The 16,439-nt window shown below is 38.5% G+C and overlaps 2 non-coding genes across 2 annotated transcripts; one reads left to right on the top strand and one right to left on the bottom strand.

The window, feature by feature from the left end:
* The first annotated feature begins 11,212 nt into the window (after nucleotides 1-11,212).
* On the top strand, nucleotides 11,213-11,319 carry LOC117307965 (U6 spliceosomal RNA). The gene has a single exon (XR_004521906.1). It is a non-coding gene; the product is annotated as a U6 spliceosomal RNA (small nuclear RNA).
* A 3,564-nt stretch (nucleotides 11,320-14,883) lies between these two features.
* Nucleotides 14,884-14,987, bottom strand: LOC117307994 (U6 spliceosomal RNA). Its single transcript, XR_004521935.1, has one exon. It is a non-coding gene; the product is annotated as a U6 spliceosomal RNA (small nuclear RNA).
* Between the last annotated feature and the right edge of the window lie 1,452 nt (nucleotides 14,988-16,439).

Genomic DNA, 16,439 nt, shown 5'->3' with positions numbered 1-16,439 from the left:
CTATTCTTCCAGTGAAGAATTGCTTGCCTTTAAACACACACACACAAACCTGTTGCTATAATAATAATTATTCCATTCAAAGTTCGCCAACATGGTTTACCAATTTCTTTTTTTTCTCCTTTACTTCTGGGATGATGCCCTTTCTTTTTCTGATTCATTTTTATTCCTGCTGAAGCATAGTTTTTAGCTGTCCTTCCAGTGAGGGTCTGTGAATTCTTCCAGTCTTGGTAGTAAGTTCTCTCAGCCTTTTCATGTCTTAAAAGATCTCTATTTTACACACACTATTGATAGGTTAGCTGAGTATAGAATTCTACATCCAAATTATTTTCCCTCAGTACTTTGAAGGTGTCATTTCATTGTCTTTCAGCAACTATTTGTGCTAAGAAGCATACTGTTATTCTGATTGTCATTCCTTTCCAGATAATCTATTCTTTCCCTCTGGTAGCTTTTAAGATGACTCTTTACTCCTAATATTTTGTAGTTTAACTGCAATGTTCTAAGTGTAGTTCGTTTACTTTTTTTTTTCTTTTGTTTTGTTCTTCTTTATATTTTAGTAATCTGTCTCAGCATTCAGTAAGTGTTTTCAATCTGATAACTTGAGTCCTCCTTAAATCTTGAAAAATTCTCACCTGTTTTGTCTTCAAATATTGCCTCTTTGTCATTCTATCTAGTCTCTCCTTCTGGAACTTAAAGAGGTTTTCTCAGTTCCATTTTCTATTTTACTAATTCTCCTTTGAATGTGTCCAGTCTAGTAGTTTTTCATTTTGATGGCTATATTTTTTACATATATCTGTTCTTGTCTCATTGCCTCTAGATCTTACTCCACTGAATTATCCCTCTGTTATATCTAAGCATTTTAAAATATACTTATTTTAAAATCTTTTGAATTGGCCTATTATTTCTATTTCCTGATAGAAATTCTCCCATTTCTTGGAATTGTTGATTCTCTTCCATAGGGTTGGACCACAAGTGCTTTGTAATTTATGTTTGAGAGCTCATCTTGGGAATTTTATCCTGCTGTGCCCCTTCCTGTCAACTGGTTTCTCTGGTGCTATGATCTAGCCTAAGCAGGTACAGAGATCCGAGCTAGACCTCGCATTAGGGCTCAGGGCTTTTGCCCCATTTGGATAGTGTGATTCCAGACCCTTCACCAGCTCAGTGAGGTCTCACATGTACAGATGCCTTCAGTTCCTCCCACGGCCACAGACAAATGTCATATTTCTAGTTACAAACCTAAGGTAATTGTATTATTGCTCCCAAATATTCACTGCCCCTCCCTATAGGAGGATTATATTTTCTCACCCCAATAATGTCAGGCTGGGTCAAGTGACTAGCTTTGTCAGTAAAAATGTGGATTAAAATGAAGTGTGACTGGGCTTCCCTGGTGACGCAGTGGTTGAGAGTCCGCCTGCCGATGCAGGGGACACAGGTTCGTGCCCCGGTCCGGGAAGATCCCACATGCTGCGGAGTGGCTGGGCCCATGAGCCATGGCCACTGAGCCTGCACATCTGGAGCCTGTGCTCCGCAACAGGAGAGGCCACAGCAGTGACAGAGAGGCCTGCGTACCGCAAAAAAAAAAAAAAAAATGAAGTGTGACACTTCTGAGTAGACCCTCTAAGGGTCTGAGTGCTTTCACCATCTTCTCTTTGTCCTCTGACTCAAGAATAGCAACATCCCAGGCAGGGACCATGCCTTCATCCTGGATCCTGAAGTGAAGAGGTTATGGCATAGAATCGTAGCCAACCTGTGAAAAGCATGCAACATGAGCAAAAAACAAGCCTTTGTAGTGGTAAGAAATTAAGATTTGGGGGGTGTTGGTTATCACTGCATAACTTAGTCCAAGGTGACGGATACAGACTTCAAGTTGTCAAGTATAACCACATTTTAAAAATATGTTGTATCACATTTTAAATAACTTCTAAGTGTTTAGAGTAGATGCAAAAATTACATAGTCACTGTGCTTTTCTTTTTTATCACAGTAAAATACACATAAAATTTACCATTTGAACCATTTTTTAAGTGTACAATTCAGTGGCATTAAGTACATTCAAAATGTTGTACAGTCATCACCACTATTTATTTCCAGAACTTTTTTCATCATTCCAAACAGAAACATATCTATACCCATTAAACAATAATTCCCCATTCTTCCACCCCCAGCTCCTGGTAACCTCTGCTCTATTTTCTGTCTCTATGAATTTGTGTATTCCAGGTACCTCACATAAGTGGAACCATACAGTACGTGTCCTTTTGCAACTGGCTTACTTCAATTAGTATAATGTTTTCAAGGTTCATCTATGTTGTAGCATATATCAGAATTTCATTCCTTTTTAAGCCTCAGTAATATTCCATTTGTGTGCGTCTCTCTGTGTGTATCCATTTGTGTGCGTCTCTCTGTGTGTATATACCCCACATTTTGTTTATCCATTTATCTGCTGATGGACATTTGAGTTGTGGCCATCTTTATGGCTATTGTCACTGTGTTTTTTGATCTAGTAGCAGCCAAAAACATGCTATCATAGAAAAAAGCCTGAAATATTACACCAAAACCACTATCACGTGGTGCCTGTTGGGTTCAATATGGAATAGAGAAAACCTTTACTCTTCATTTTTTATATTCCAAAATTATTTAGTTACAATAATTTTTATGCAATTTAAAAAACTAATAAGGGTTTTTAAAAATAAATAGTTCCTTTTGATCAGAAGGGGGATTCACAAGAAACCTAACGAATCACTGCAAATGTGTTTTTAAAAATTATTAGTACAAGCTTAGGGTGGTTCCACTAGTCAGTCAGCCGCAGAACATCCATACATGAAGAAGCGCATTGATTAAAAATTAAAATCACACTGCTGGAAACCGTATATCACTAGATGAGACTCTTGCACATAATACTATCACTTTTTTCCTCGTATTCTTCCGGATCAGATTTTATGGCTCATAATGATTAATGATTATTAGTAATAACAGTCCCTTTCGAACAAATCTGAAGCTTATTATAGTACCACACTCCCCAGAGTCTAAATGTGATTAAGAATATACTCAGTTCCAGCTGCATCATTTGTAGTAAAATGCCACCTGTGTGGAACTGCCCTTTGCATTTTAACTGAAAATGCTACTGTGGTTTCCGCTGTTCAAACTGTGTTAACATTGCTCCTGACAGGCCCACAGGACATTCTCATGTGCTGTAATTTCCCAGGTGATTAGAATAAAGTTCAAATGGTGCTTCCTGATATCTTGGAAAAGGTTAGGCTCAGGGAAATGGAAACTTTGAATCAAAGGTTTGCTGAATCAGAGTTGGAAAGCCTGGGCTTAATGCCCAACTACTTTCATCTTCTACTCAATGCAAGTTACACTTTCAGCCCTTTGACTAGCAGGAAGATCTCCCATTTAGTTCACGTGCTGGGCTTGTTGGAGGCAGCTGCAATAGAATAAATAACTACTCACAACTAACCAACGAAGGCACTGAAAAGACCAGACAGCAATCATGTGCTTCGGGGCTAAATCCCAGAAGTGATTTCAAAACCAGCTCAACTCCTAAGAGCTCAGGCTGCTGGTCAGTAGTAACTGGAGATCCCTTCACTACCGTAGGGCAATCTGTATAAAATGAGGATTTAGGCTGAGAAGACCTAGGATTAAATTTCAGCTGAGCCACCTAGGGCTCCGAGTTGCTGAATCCAATGACTACTTTTCAGTTCTCCACTCACCTGATTGTTGGGGGTCATTTAACATCCCCACCTCCCTGCTGGGCCCCTCAACGTCCTTTCTTCCTCTTGCCCCATTTGTCAGTCTCCAGGAGCAGAATCCAGGTTACTTCCTGTATTCCCATCAAAAGCTACTCACTCTTGCCCTGCGCCTCTCGTCTTTGCTACTGGGTCCTCTCTCATCACCTCCTCCCTGCCTGGATGATGAGCACAATAGTTTCCTAATTGGTCCTACTGTTCCCAGTCTCTCTCCACCCTTGACTTACCTGAAAGAGCGATCCTCCCCCCCCTCCCCCACCCCGCTGCACTTGTGGGATTTTAGTTCCCCTGTCCAGGGACTAAACCCGGGCGCTCAGCAGTGAGAGCTCAGAGTCCTAACCACTGGACCACCAGGGAATTCCCAGCGATCCTCCTTAAGGACAAACCTTGCCATGCCATTCCCCTGACTTACATCCTTCAATGGCTCTGTGCCTATAGGGTAAAGCTCACCTCCTTGGCTGGCACATAAAGCCTTTCCTAACCTGGCCTCTACCCACCCAACTGCACCCCTCACACACTTCTCTGTGCGCTAGCTGACCGAGTGAAATGGCCAGAACAAGCCACGTTCTCTTGCTTTGGTGCGTTCTAAACCCTCTAAGTGTTGCAAATCCTTAAGGGCCTGTCTTCCTGAACTGAATTTAAGAATCACTCCTCCAGGAAACCTTCCTAGACTCCTGAGCTGAATGAGGTGACCATCCTCCAGGACCCACAGCAGCTATTTCATAACCTTGATCCTATCCCCAGACCTCTTTAATGTTTTATTACTTGTCACTTTCCCCACTGGGAGCTCCTCAAGGCTGGGGCACGTCTTCTACATGTGTGTCTAGAGCAGAGCGCAGAGAGAAACGAGGCAAAAAGAAGAAAATAAAGCCAAGAAATGACAATAATTTGTTACACTGATAGGGAACCATGTGCTTATGTCTTCTCTTCCAGTTTCCTATGTGTTCTAGTATGTGGATTATACAATTTTTATACATTTTTTAAAAATCAGGTCATTTTTAAGATGTGTCCAATCTCTCCTACAGAGCTCCAATAAGAGATCCTGCTGCCTAAGTAAAGTTTGTCTTTCCTCAGATCCCTCTGGCTCAAGACCTCAAGCTCCACAAATTCTTCAGAACTGAGCAAAGCAGAAACACTTACTTCAACATTTTCAGCAGACAGAAGGACCACCCACACACACATAAATTCCTTGGCCTTGAAAAGGTTAAATTGCCCTAATAGCAGAGTGCCAAAACCCATTTTTGGCCAAAAATTCATCACACCCTCACTGTATTCACAGCCTAGCACAAATGAAGAGGTACATTCACAGACCCTGCCTAAGATGTAAAGAGGATGGAGATGATGGAACTTCTGAGTGATATATCCACCAACTTGTCAACTTGAGACATCAACGAAAGACAGGGAAGAAAAAAAAAACTCTGGAAATTCTTCTGAAACATTGTCTTCTCAGATAGATATCTAAACTTTCAACCATACACACTGGCTTGTAATTCTTTTAAATTTGTGAGGAATAAGCCAACGATATAATGTTCAGTCTGACATTTGCTATTATTTTCCCTTAGAAGAAAACAAAAACCTGATTAGTTCCAAAAATAAAACATAAAGGCTCAGTTGAGAAGCAAACCCTGTGGCTCAGAAATCATCACTCTGATTAACAACACATAAGTGTTACCTGATGAATGGATTCTTATCTCAGATGCAATTATCAACAAATTTTTCGTGATCCCCACTGTTTTCATAGTTTATGTCCAGCTCTTGAAGCAATAACTTTAATAGCAATAAAGCAAAAGAAACCTCACCTCAGCACTCAGGCTGACTAGACTGTTTCCCCTCTCAGTCAACAGAGACCATGGAATGATGTGTTCAAACCAGGCTCAAGAGCTGTCCAGGAAGGTACCTATTTCTCTACCCTCAGAAGTCCTTGCATCTGGCTCCCGGAGGGGTAAACTTCACAATTAAGCCCATTGCTAGAGCCTGCTGAGAAAATCAGGACAAGCAGGGCCTCCGCCCTCAGGAAATCCTGGCCTGAGTCTTGGCTGGCCTCCATCCTGGGGATGACTCCACCAAGCTGTTGGCGATACCAGAGCAAAGTGCTTCTGCCAGTGGGGCTAGAGCATCACCCAAGTCAAAGGGGCCACTGGAGTACAAGAAGGTCAAATCTGGACTCCCTTTTCTCCTGGAAGTTGTGGGTGTGGGGTGTGGGCAGGGATCGCACAGAGGAGAGAGACATGGGGTAAGAGGGGAGTTGGAGAGGGTCATGTGGCCTTTTCACTAGGAAAACTGAAAGGGTCTGGCAGGCATCTGTATCACTGGGAACATACTCTAAACAAGTATGGCATTTAGAAGGTTCAATGTCCAAGACTTTTTATTCAACTCAACACATATTACGTGCCTACAGGTACCCATCATCATCGACTGGAAACTTACCTCACATAATTACTTATGTTCTTACCACAGAGAAGAGTAGTTAAAAGGGAGAAAGAGAGAATGTGAAAGCAGGTCAGAAGAAGATCAAATGATCGATTCACAGCCTCACGACCATGAGAGGCACCATCACAGCCAGGAGACACCTTTTGTGCTTCATCCACTATTGGTCTATTGCAAAGTGAAGTTTAGGTTCAAAACAAAAGGAAATAAGTCTACCAAGAATGAATTACACTAATCAGTGAAGTCAACACACCAGGCAGGAACATGTATTTAGTATCAGCTGTAGGTGGTTCTCAAAGTCAAAATTTATTAACTATTCAAATGGTCAAGCTGTACAGATTTTTTTCAGATGTACATACAACATATGTATATCATAACAAAGTTATTTTTAAATAAAATATTTCCTTAGGGACTAAAGGAACCACTAATTAATTAAATATTTGAAGCACGTTTATAGGTACTACTAAAGATTTGACATAAATATGTAAGTCATATAGCCGAATCAGAAAAGCTATGACCCATGATTGTATACTTTACTAATCCCATATTAAAGTAGAAAACAAAATTATGCCACATAAATTGAGCTGATTTTAAGAATCTTTTTATTAGAAGATAAAAGTGATGTCCATTTAAACCAACATTCCTAAAAGAGCTTCTAAACAATAAAATTATTATTACCTTAAATCCCAAACTATGATACAATCTTTACTATCCAAATTACCCTCTCTATTGGCTGGTCCCTCTATGATAAAGGCAATGGCCATTAACGATGACAATTAGCAGTAGTTATGTATACACAGCAGAAGTATAGACCATACGGTACAACTGACATACACATTTTTGAATCACTACTCCTACTGAGAATAGGGTCAATGAAAATAATGATTAAAACCAACGGGCATTTTATCTGTTCAGTCATTTGCTATCTTTAGGAGTAAACGCCACACAACACTCATATTACTTTTTGCATAAAATCTTTACATGTCCAAGATACTTTTTAATCCAGGTTCAGATTATTAACAATGAAAAGATATCCACCTTCTTTCCTACCTCCATGGACTTAATCAGGCCTGCATTCACCAGGCGCACAGAAATATTAGTAACTGGAAAGACGATTTGACTGTAGACTGTTTGCAAAACAGGAGTGCTCTATTTTAAGGCAAGTATCTTTATCACATACATACATAACAATTTATTCATTGGTGAACTTTATCATATGACAGTACAAAATTCAACAGAAAAACTGAGGTATAACTTTACTTAACATAAATACAATTGTCAGAAAGTGTAAGAACATTCTCAAAGTGCTTAACATATTTCACCAAAAACTAAATAGAGAACTCTTCTCAAAGTTCTTATATGGCCAGAAATACCCAAGATTCTGAATTCTAGAAAAAATACTAGAAATTAAATACTCTAAAATCTTTGCAATAAGGCTCTCCACATAAGGCTACCTTTGATATAAGGCTACTTCAAACTTGGTCTGAAAATAGCAAAAATGTGCACCAAAATTCAAGCTATTCTTAACTAAAGAGAGAGGACTTGGTTTCATGAGGGATAGTGAGGTGATGAGCTTACTGAGCAAAATTAAATTTAGGAAAAAGCAAATTTTTAAAATACATCAAATAAAAAGTTTTCCTATCATTTTTTTAACATAAAGCTAAACTATTGTGATATAAAAATGACTGAATGTGGGCTTCCCTGGTGGCGCAGTGGTTGAGAATCTGCCTGCCAATGCAGGGGACACGGGTTCGAGCCCTGGTCTGGGAAGATCCCACATGCCGCGGAGCAACTAGGCCCGTGAGCCACAACTACTGAGCCTGCGCGTCTGGAGCCTGTGCTCCACAACAAGAGAGGCTGCGATAGTGAGAGGCCCGCGCACCGCAATGAAGAGTGGCCCCCCGCTTGCCGCAACTAGAGAAAGCCCTCGCACAGAAACAAGACCCAACACAGCCAAATATAAATAAATAAATAAATAAACAAGCAAGTTAAAAAAAAAAAAAAAAGACTGAATGCGTAAGGTACTTTTTAGGGCAAAACAGACACCCCTTTACATAATAATTTAAATGGAATATAATCCATAACTTGGTATATATATTTTTAAAAATCTACATTCTATGACCTTTACAAAAGTAGATCTATTCTTTACTTTCAAGTTAGAAACAGTGTAACCGTTTATCTTTGGATATTTCCAGTCAATGGCTGTATAAAATGAGAGATAATACAAATCTGTCATAGGCCATTCAGTGCATTTACATGTAAGTCATCAGTTTGGGGCCCTAAAAGAGAAAAAATGATTAATACTACATAAAGTGGAAAAAATATACCCCAGATTTCTGCTCTAGTCCAAAAACTTAGTCTTACAGTCCAAAAACTTAAAGTATTTTTAATTATTGAATAGTTTGATGCAATGACATTCAGTGAAAAATCTGATTACTAACTGTATTCACATTAAAATGTTTTCCTTAAAATGCAAATTGACAGTATTCATTATGCTTAAATACAAAGGTAAACTAATGACAAGGTAAAATTTTTTTTTAAGTTTGACAATGACAGCATTCATTTCCTCTAAGTCCCGATGATATTAACAAGAAAAAATATTCTAATTATTTTCACCGAATACTTTAATCAAATACTCTAGAAAAATACTGTTCTAAAGGAAGTTCAGCAGGAATTGCTTATTACATTTCCATATTAGATCAACATAAGAAAAACAAAATGGGGTTCAAAAAAATTAGACCATGTAACTGAATAAATAATAACAATAATGACAAATAATATCCCGAATTTGGAAAATTTAAGAGCAAAACATTTTGGTAACCTCATCCTTGATGGCATATGAACAAAAGGAATTTAAGATTGTGGATGGGAAAATGGAAGTTTCCATCAAAAGAGGAATACACAGAGTAACCAGAAAGATTCACAACCACTGAATTCCACTTCCACAGTGATGTCAGGCATCACCTGGTTGTGAAGCCTCCTGTCAATTCCTACAGGAACAGGCACAAAGCACCCTCAAGTTTTCGATTCTTTGCAAAACTGTCCTGACATTGGTTAACAGCAGAGGGTGGGAGGAAAGGAGTGGTAAGTGTAAATACCAAGTTAAGCGCTCCTTTGTTGGAAGGGATCTAGAAACCTGCTTATTTAGTAGTTAACCCAACATACCACTGACTTCAAACACTTGCAGCACCTCTAGAGACAGCCACAAACCAGCCACTGCTTCTTTTTTTTTTCAGTCCCACCCCCAACTCAGCCCACTGCTCCCTGCTCTCCTAACACCTCAACCAGCCACTGCTTCTGTCCACAGGACCATTCACTCTTGTACCTGTGGCTAATCACAACCGCACCTGGAGCTCTGGCTGAGCTTTCTCCTTTGAGCACACCAGACAAGGCCAATCACTAAGTGCCTGCTACTGCCTGCTCATCACATCCAATCAGCAAAACCATAAACGTGGTGGCCCAGGGAGTGGTTCTGTGCAGCGGCTCTGCGGACCATATCATGGTTCTTCCTATAGCTGCCCTGCCCACAGCAACATCTCCACCTCAAAAAGACTGCTGTCCCCAAGCTTGGAAGACCACTCTCCAACCTGTGTGATGGTAAGGCTAAGCTAATACTACTCTGGAATTTGAACAGGGAAAAGAGAATAGATTCAACCAGTGGAAATCAACAAGCAGAGAAGATACTGGAAGAGGTGCAGAGATGCCACACTGCTGAGAGTGATGCCAACCCTGAGAGGCAGGAGGAGAGACATCAGAACTGCCAGACTTGGTCAGGCAGCTGCTGCTGCATCTTTACAATTAATACCTACTACCTTGGTGCCCTGCGTGCTTCCCTGTATATACTGCTAGTTATACTTTTTTTTTCTCTTAGCAAATTTTGTTTCTTGGGATGACCAACTAGGGTCAGAGATTTATTTTCAGAATACTTAATAAAAGTACTAAGCAAAAATAAAAGAATTAGGAAACATCAGTACATTATTTCTTAAGAAAAAGTTGTCATAATTTACATTGCTCTATAAATTTTAGGAATTGTGGCTATTATTCAAGCATTCGATGACTAGTAATTGGAAATCCTATTATTTCTAAGAACAGTTGTTAAGAATAGTACTGAAAACATTTGTAGGAAAGTACACCTCTTTGAAACCTTTTTTCCCCAAACATCTTTAGTAAACATGTAACATTACAGATGTAGCATGCCCAAAATCTAGGATCATAACTCCACTAGGTTTGATATTTGCATTTCCATTGAAGATTATTAATATTCACCCAGCACATTCTTGAGATTTATTAAAAATGTAGCCATTAACCAAAGGCCCTTGGGGCATATGTACAAAATTAGAGAACTGTAGTATTCAGTCAAATACTACATTAGCAATATTACTCATGAAAAAAAATGCCAGTGGAGCTCTGTCCATTAAAAGATAGTCAGACTTAGGCTTCCCTGGTGGCGCAGTGGTTGAGAGTCCGCCTGCCGATGCAGGGGACACGGGTTCATGCCCCGGTCCGGGAAGATCCCACATGCCGCGGAGCGGCTGGGCCCGTGAGCCATGGCCGCTCAGCCTGCGCGTCCGGAGCCTGTGCTCCGCAATGGAAGAGGCCACAACAAGTGAGAGGACCGCGTACAGAAAAAAAAAGAAAAAAGAAAATTATTTCCTGACACAGATAGTACAAGAACTCAACTCACAAGAAAATCTGCCCATCTCTTCATTAAAACACATTGTTAGAATCCAACACCCTTTCATGATAAAAACACTCAACAAACTAGGTATACAAGTTCCTCAACCTGATCGCAGGCATCTACGAAAAACCCACAGTTAACATTATACTTAATAGCGGAAGACTAGAAGTTTTCCCTCTAAGATCAGGAATAAGAAAAGGATGTCCATTCTCACAACTCCTATTTGACATTGTACTAGAAGTTCTAGCCAAGGTAATTAGGCAAGAGACGAAAGAAAAGGAAGTAAAAAGTAAAACTATCTCTCTTTGCAGATGACATTATCTTATATATAGAAAACAATTTAAAAATTCCTCAAAAATCGATTAGGTGCTCGCTTCGGCAGCACATATACTAAAATTGGAACGATACAGAGAAGATTAGCATGGCCCCTGCGCAAGGATGACACGCAAATTCGTGAAGCGTTCCATATTTTTAAAAAAAAAAAAAAAAAAAAAAAATCGATTAGAACTAACAAACAAGTTCGGCAAGGTTATAGGATACAAGATCAATATACAAAAATCAGTTGTATTTCTATACACTAGCAATGAACACTCTGAAAAAGAAATTAAGAACACAATTCCACTTATTAACATCAAAAAGAATAAACACTTAAGAGTAAATTAAATCAAAGAAGCACAAGACTTGTACACTGAAAGCTATAAAACATTGGAAGAAATTAAAGAAGACTTAAATAAATGGAAAGACATCCTGTGTCCATGGATCGGAAGACTTAGTATTGTCAAGATGCAAAAACTCCCCTAATTGATCTACAGATTCAATGCAATCTCTATCAAAATTCCAACTGCCTTTTTTGCAGAAATGGACAAGCTGATCCTAAAATTCATATGGAAATGCAAGAAACCCAGATAGCCAAAACAGTCTTGTAAAAGAAGAGGAACTCATATTTCCTGATCTCTAAACTTACTATAAAGCTACAGTCTTCTATGTGGTTTTGGCATAAGAGTACACATGTAGATCAATGGAAAAGAACTGAGAATCCAGATAAACCCACAAATCTATGGTCATCCAGTTTTTGACAAGTATGCCAATACCACTCAATGGTGGGAAGAATGGTCTTTTCCACAAATGATACAGGGACAACTGTATATCCACCTCCCAAAGAATGAAGTTGGACCCCTACCTCACACCATATATAAAAAATTAACTCAAAATGGATCAGAGACCTGAAAGTAAGAGCTAATACAATAAAAATTTTAGAAGGAAACAGAAGAGTAAATCTTCATTACCTTGAGTTCTTTAAGATACAATACTGAAAGCACAAAAAACAAGAGAAAAAATAAATTGGACTACATCAAAAGTTAAAACTTGTATGCTGCAAATGACATCATTAAGAAAATGAAAAGACAACCCCTTCATCTGAGAGAAAATATTTCCAAATCATATATCTGATAAAGTTCAGTATCCATAATATATAAAGAACTCTTAAAATTCAACAATTAAAAAAATCCATTTTTTAAAAATGGTCAAAGGATTTGAATAGACCTTTCTCCCTAGAGGGTATATAAATAATCAATAAGCACATGAAAAGATGCTCAACATCATCAGTCATTAGGAAAATGCAAATCAAAATCACAGTGAGATATTAACTCACACCGACCAGGATGCTATTATTTAAAAAAAAAAAAAAAGGACAAGGAATAATTGTTGGGGAGGATGTGAAGAGATTGGAACCTTTATATATTGCCAGTGGGAATGCTAAATGGTTCATCTGCTTTGAAAAATAGTATGACAGTTCCTCAAAAAGTTAAACATGGTGTTACCATATGACCAGGAATTTCATTCCTAGGTATATACCCGAGAAAATGAAAAACCTATGTTCACACAAAAACTTGTACATGAATGTTCATAACAGCATTGTTCACAACAGTCAAAAAGTAAAAATAACACATATGTCCATCAAAAGAGAAATAGATAAACAAAATGTGGTACATCCATACAATAGAATATTATTCAGCAATAAAAAGAATGAAGTATTGATCCATGCTACAATACAGATGAACCTTGAAAAATTATGCTAAGTGAAAGAAGATGGACACAAGGGCCACATGTTTCCATTTACACAAAATGTCCAGAATAGGCAAATCCCTAGAGACAGAAAGGAGATTAATGGTTGTCAGGAGATGGGTAAGGGAGGAATGAGGAGTTACTGCAAATGAGTATGGGGTACATGAAAATGTTCTAGAATTAGCACATTTAGTGGTGATGGTTACATAGCTCTGCGAGTATACTAAAACCCACAGATTTATATACTTTAAAATGATACATTTCATGGTATGTGAATTATATCTCAATTTGTAAAAAATACATAAATATACTGTTAAGACCACCTCATATTTATTTAGTTCCACTTTTTAACTCCCCTAACTAGCCTTCCAAAATCACCTAAAGCTTATCAACAAAACCACAATGCTTACAATTGATCCATCAATTTAGTCAAATATCTAGTTACTACTTCTCACTCCCCTCCCTAGCCACTCACTTGCCTCTTGGCATGGTGAAGACATGTTTAACCTCACTTGTGTGGTTTTAAACAGAATAAGATGTGAATTACTAAACTGAGAAAGGGAAAGGCAGAAAAGATTTAGAAGAGGTAATAAAAAGAAGGTATCCACCCTTTCATCCCCACCCACCCCTTAGAAAACTTTTGAGGGGATCAGGAAATCACATCCAAAAGCTAATAAAAATTAGCTGATAACAATTCTCATTAAGTTAAATGTTCTAATTCCTCAAATCTTATTTCACACATAGCAGCTTTTCCATAATTTGATATGAGTCTGATCCCCATGCAAGTATGTTCTTCACAAGAGACCTCATTCTTACATACATGAAAAGTAAAATCTAAAAAACATATAGTTCAGGGGACAATAACACAACAGAAGGATGACTCACAGGTTAAAAGGATTCCCTAACCGAATTCCTATACACATCCATTATGGTGTATATGAAATATGATGAAATTTACAAAAAAAAATTTCATACTAATGTTTGGAAACCTATTTATTACAAAAAGGGGATGCACCTAATTATTTCTTGCATGCTACAATGCTCCTATCTCTGCCATGCACTGCAGCACAGAAAAGTGCATAAATAAAAACTGTATTTAATAAAAAGACACAAACATACAGATGCTCGATCACTTTCCGACCTTTTTACACTGAGTGACTGGAAGAGCTAATTAAAGGTGATTTCCCTTATGTAAGCCAAAGCTCTCAAGAAGGGGACGATGACCCATTATTCTAATTTTAAAACTATACTATACTTATATAATTTGTATTATTATTATTTTTTTAAAAAAACCTTCCAATGGTAAAGATTATCGAATGAATAAAAATACAGGTAAGAAAAAAATACAGGTAAGAAGTTAGGCAGTTTATCTCAAAACAAAAAAAATCTAAACTTTCCACTTCTGTTCAATGAACAAAAATAAACAGCCTTTCACATGGACCTGAAAGCTAAGCCTTATATTGATTTCATAATTTTGCATTTTACTTCCAAATGTTTCATATGAAAGAGTGGCTATGGCTAAAAAAATGAGGAAAAAAAAAATATGCACAGCTATGGCCACACACACAATTCTCTTGTATCAGAGTCGAGGATTTAAACTCAAATACTGCTCTCCACTAAGGAAGTAAAATTCTCCTGCCCTCTGCATTGTAGAGAAGGAAAGCATGCAATTCCGTTGGGGCTCCAAGATCAAGTTTGTAACATACAGTTAAAAAGCAATATGTTAAGTTGAATAAATCCCTGTATTTTATTTTATTTTTTAAAATATGGAACACTTCGGGGCTTCCCAGGTGGCGCAGTGGTTGAGAGTCCGCCTGCCGTTGCAGGGGACACGGGTTCGTGCCCCGGTCCGGAGCGGCTGGGCCCGTGAGCCATGGCCGCTGAGCCTGCGCGTCCGGAGCCTGTGCTCCGCAACGGGAGAGGCCACAACAGTGAGAGGCCCGCATACCGCGAAAATAAATAAATAAATAAAATAAAATATGGAACTCTTCATGAATTTACGTGTCATCCTCGCGCAGTGGCCCTGCTAATCTCTGTATTGCTCCAATTTTAGTATATGTGCTGCTGAAGCGAGCAAAAATCCCTGTATTTTAATACAGCAAAACACCTGTCATTACTAACACTTCTTTTCTCTAATGGAAAAAAAAAAAAAACATTTTATAACATTAAACACTACAAATGGCCTCCACTCTGTCATGGGCAGAATTATAGAATTATTTCAAAACAATTAAGGTAATTGAAGTGTAGGAGGGGAAAACCTACCAAGTACAAAGTCATGGTAAATTTTAGTTTTAGTTTCAATACAACATTGCATAAATTAAGTAAAAGCACTACCCCAGACATAAATGATATAGCATTACTTAGTCCTGGTAGGTGAACTCCAAATAATATATACTCCCTCTGGCTTTCATCCACTAAGTGTATATTGGTATAGTGTTGATAGTTTAAAATATAAATCAAAGGATGCTCATCAAAGCTACATAAAATTAATTTGTTCAAATTATAGCATAAATGCAGATTATTCAATTCAATTCCGTAACAAATAATAAACTCACAATTGAGCTACACCAACAGTCAAAAGTTTAAGTGCTTATTGGGAATGTCTAGGAGAATTGGAAAAATCTGAAAGTTTAGGCATAAGTGTGGAATTGCTAAAAGAAAAATAAAAGTTAATGACAGAATGGGACAATATAATCGTGCTTGTGGATGACATTTCACAAGTCTATGGAAAGCTCAACAGCATGGGGCAGCAAATTATTAGTTTACTTTTCAGGGGCAGAACTGATATGCCCAGTCCTCCAAGTACAGATGGGTCTGGAAAGGCAGGAAGCAAAACACCATATGAAAGCATGCTGAACAAACAGAGAAGTGTATGAAACCTTCCCTGGCCAAAATGGAATTTTTCAAGAACATTCCATTAAAGTTTCAACCCATGTTACTTCCTCTTCAGTTATGACATTTCTCAGCCTGGCCCTTCTAAATAATGCAATGATAAACTATGAAATAACTGCACTTATTTGCATGTATGTGAATGAATGCACAACTGTGAAGTTTTGCAATTTAAAAACTCTATTGAAGGGTTTCCCTGGTGGCACCGTGGTTAAGAATCCGCCTGTCAATGCAGGGGACATGGGTTCAAGCCCTGGTCCGGGAAGATCCCACATGCTGCAGAGCAACTAAGCCCGTGCGCCACAACTACTGAGCCTGCGTTCTAGGGCCCGCGAGCCACAACTACTGAGTCCATGTGCTACAACTACTGAAGCCCACGCACCTAGAGCCCGTGCTCCACAACAAGAGAAGCCACTGCAATGAGAAGCCCGCACACCGCAACAAAGAGTAGTTCCCCGCTCGCCGCAACTAGAGAAAGCCTGTGCGCAGCAACAAAGACCCAATGCAGCCAAAAATAAAATAAATTAATTAAAAAAAAACTCTATTGAAAATCTGAGTTCCCTATACACTGGTCCCAAGTCCTCCTTCCTGACATCTAGAGCATTTAAAGCAACATCTGATTTCTTTTATTTTATTTTTT

This window comes from Tursiops truncatus, chromosome 14, assembly GCF_011762595.2.
Source record: "Tursiops truncatus isolate mTurTru1 chromosome 14, mTurTru1.mat.Y, whole genome shotgun sequence".
Taxonomy (NCBI): Eukaryota; Metazoa; Chordata; class Mammalia; order Artiodactyla; family Delphinidae; genus Tursiops; species Tursiops truncatus.
This window is presented reverse-complemented; position numbering and strand designations above follow the sequence as displayed.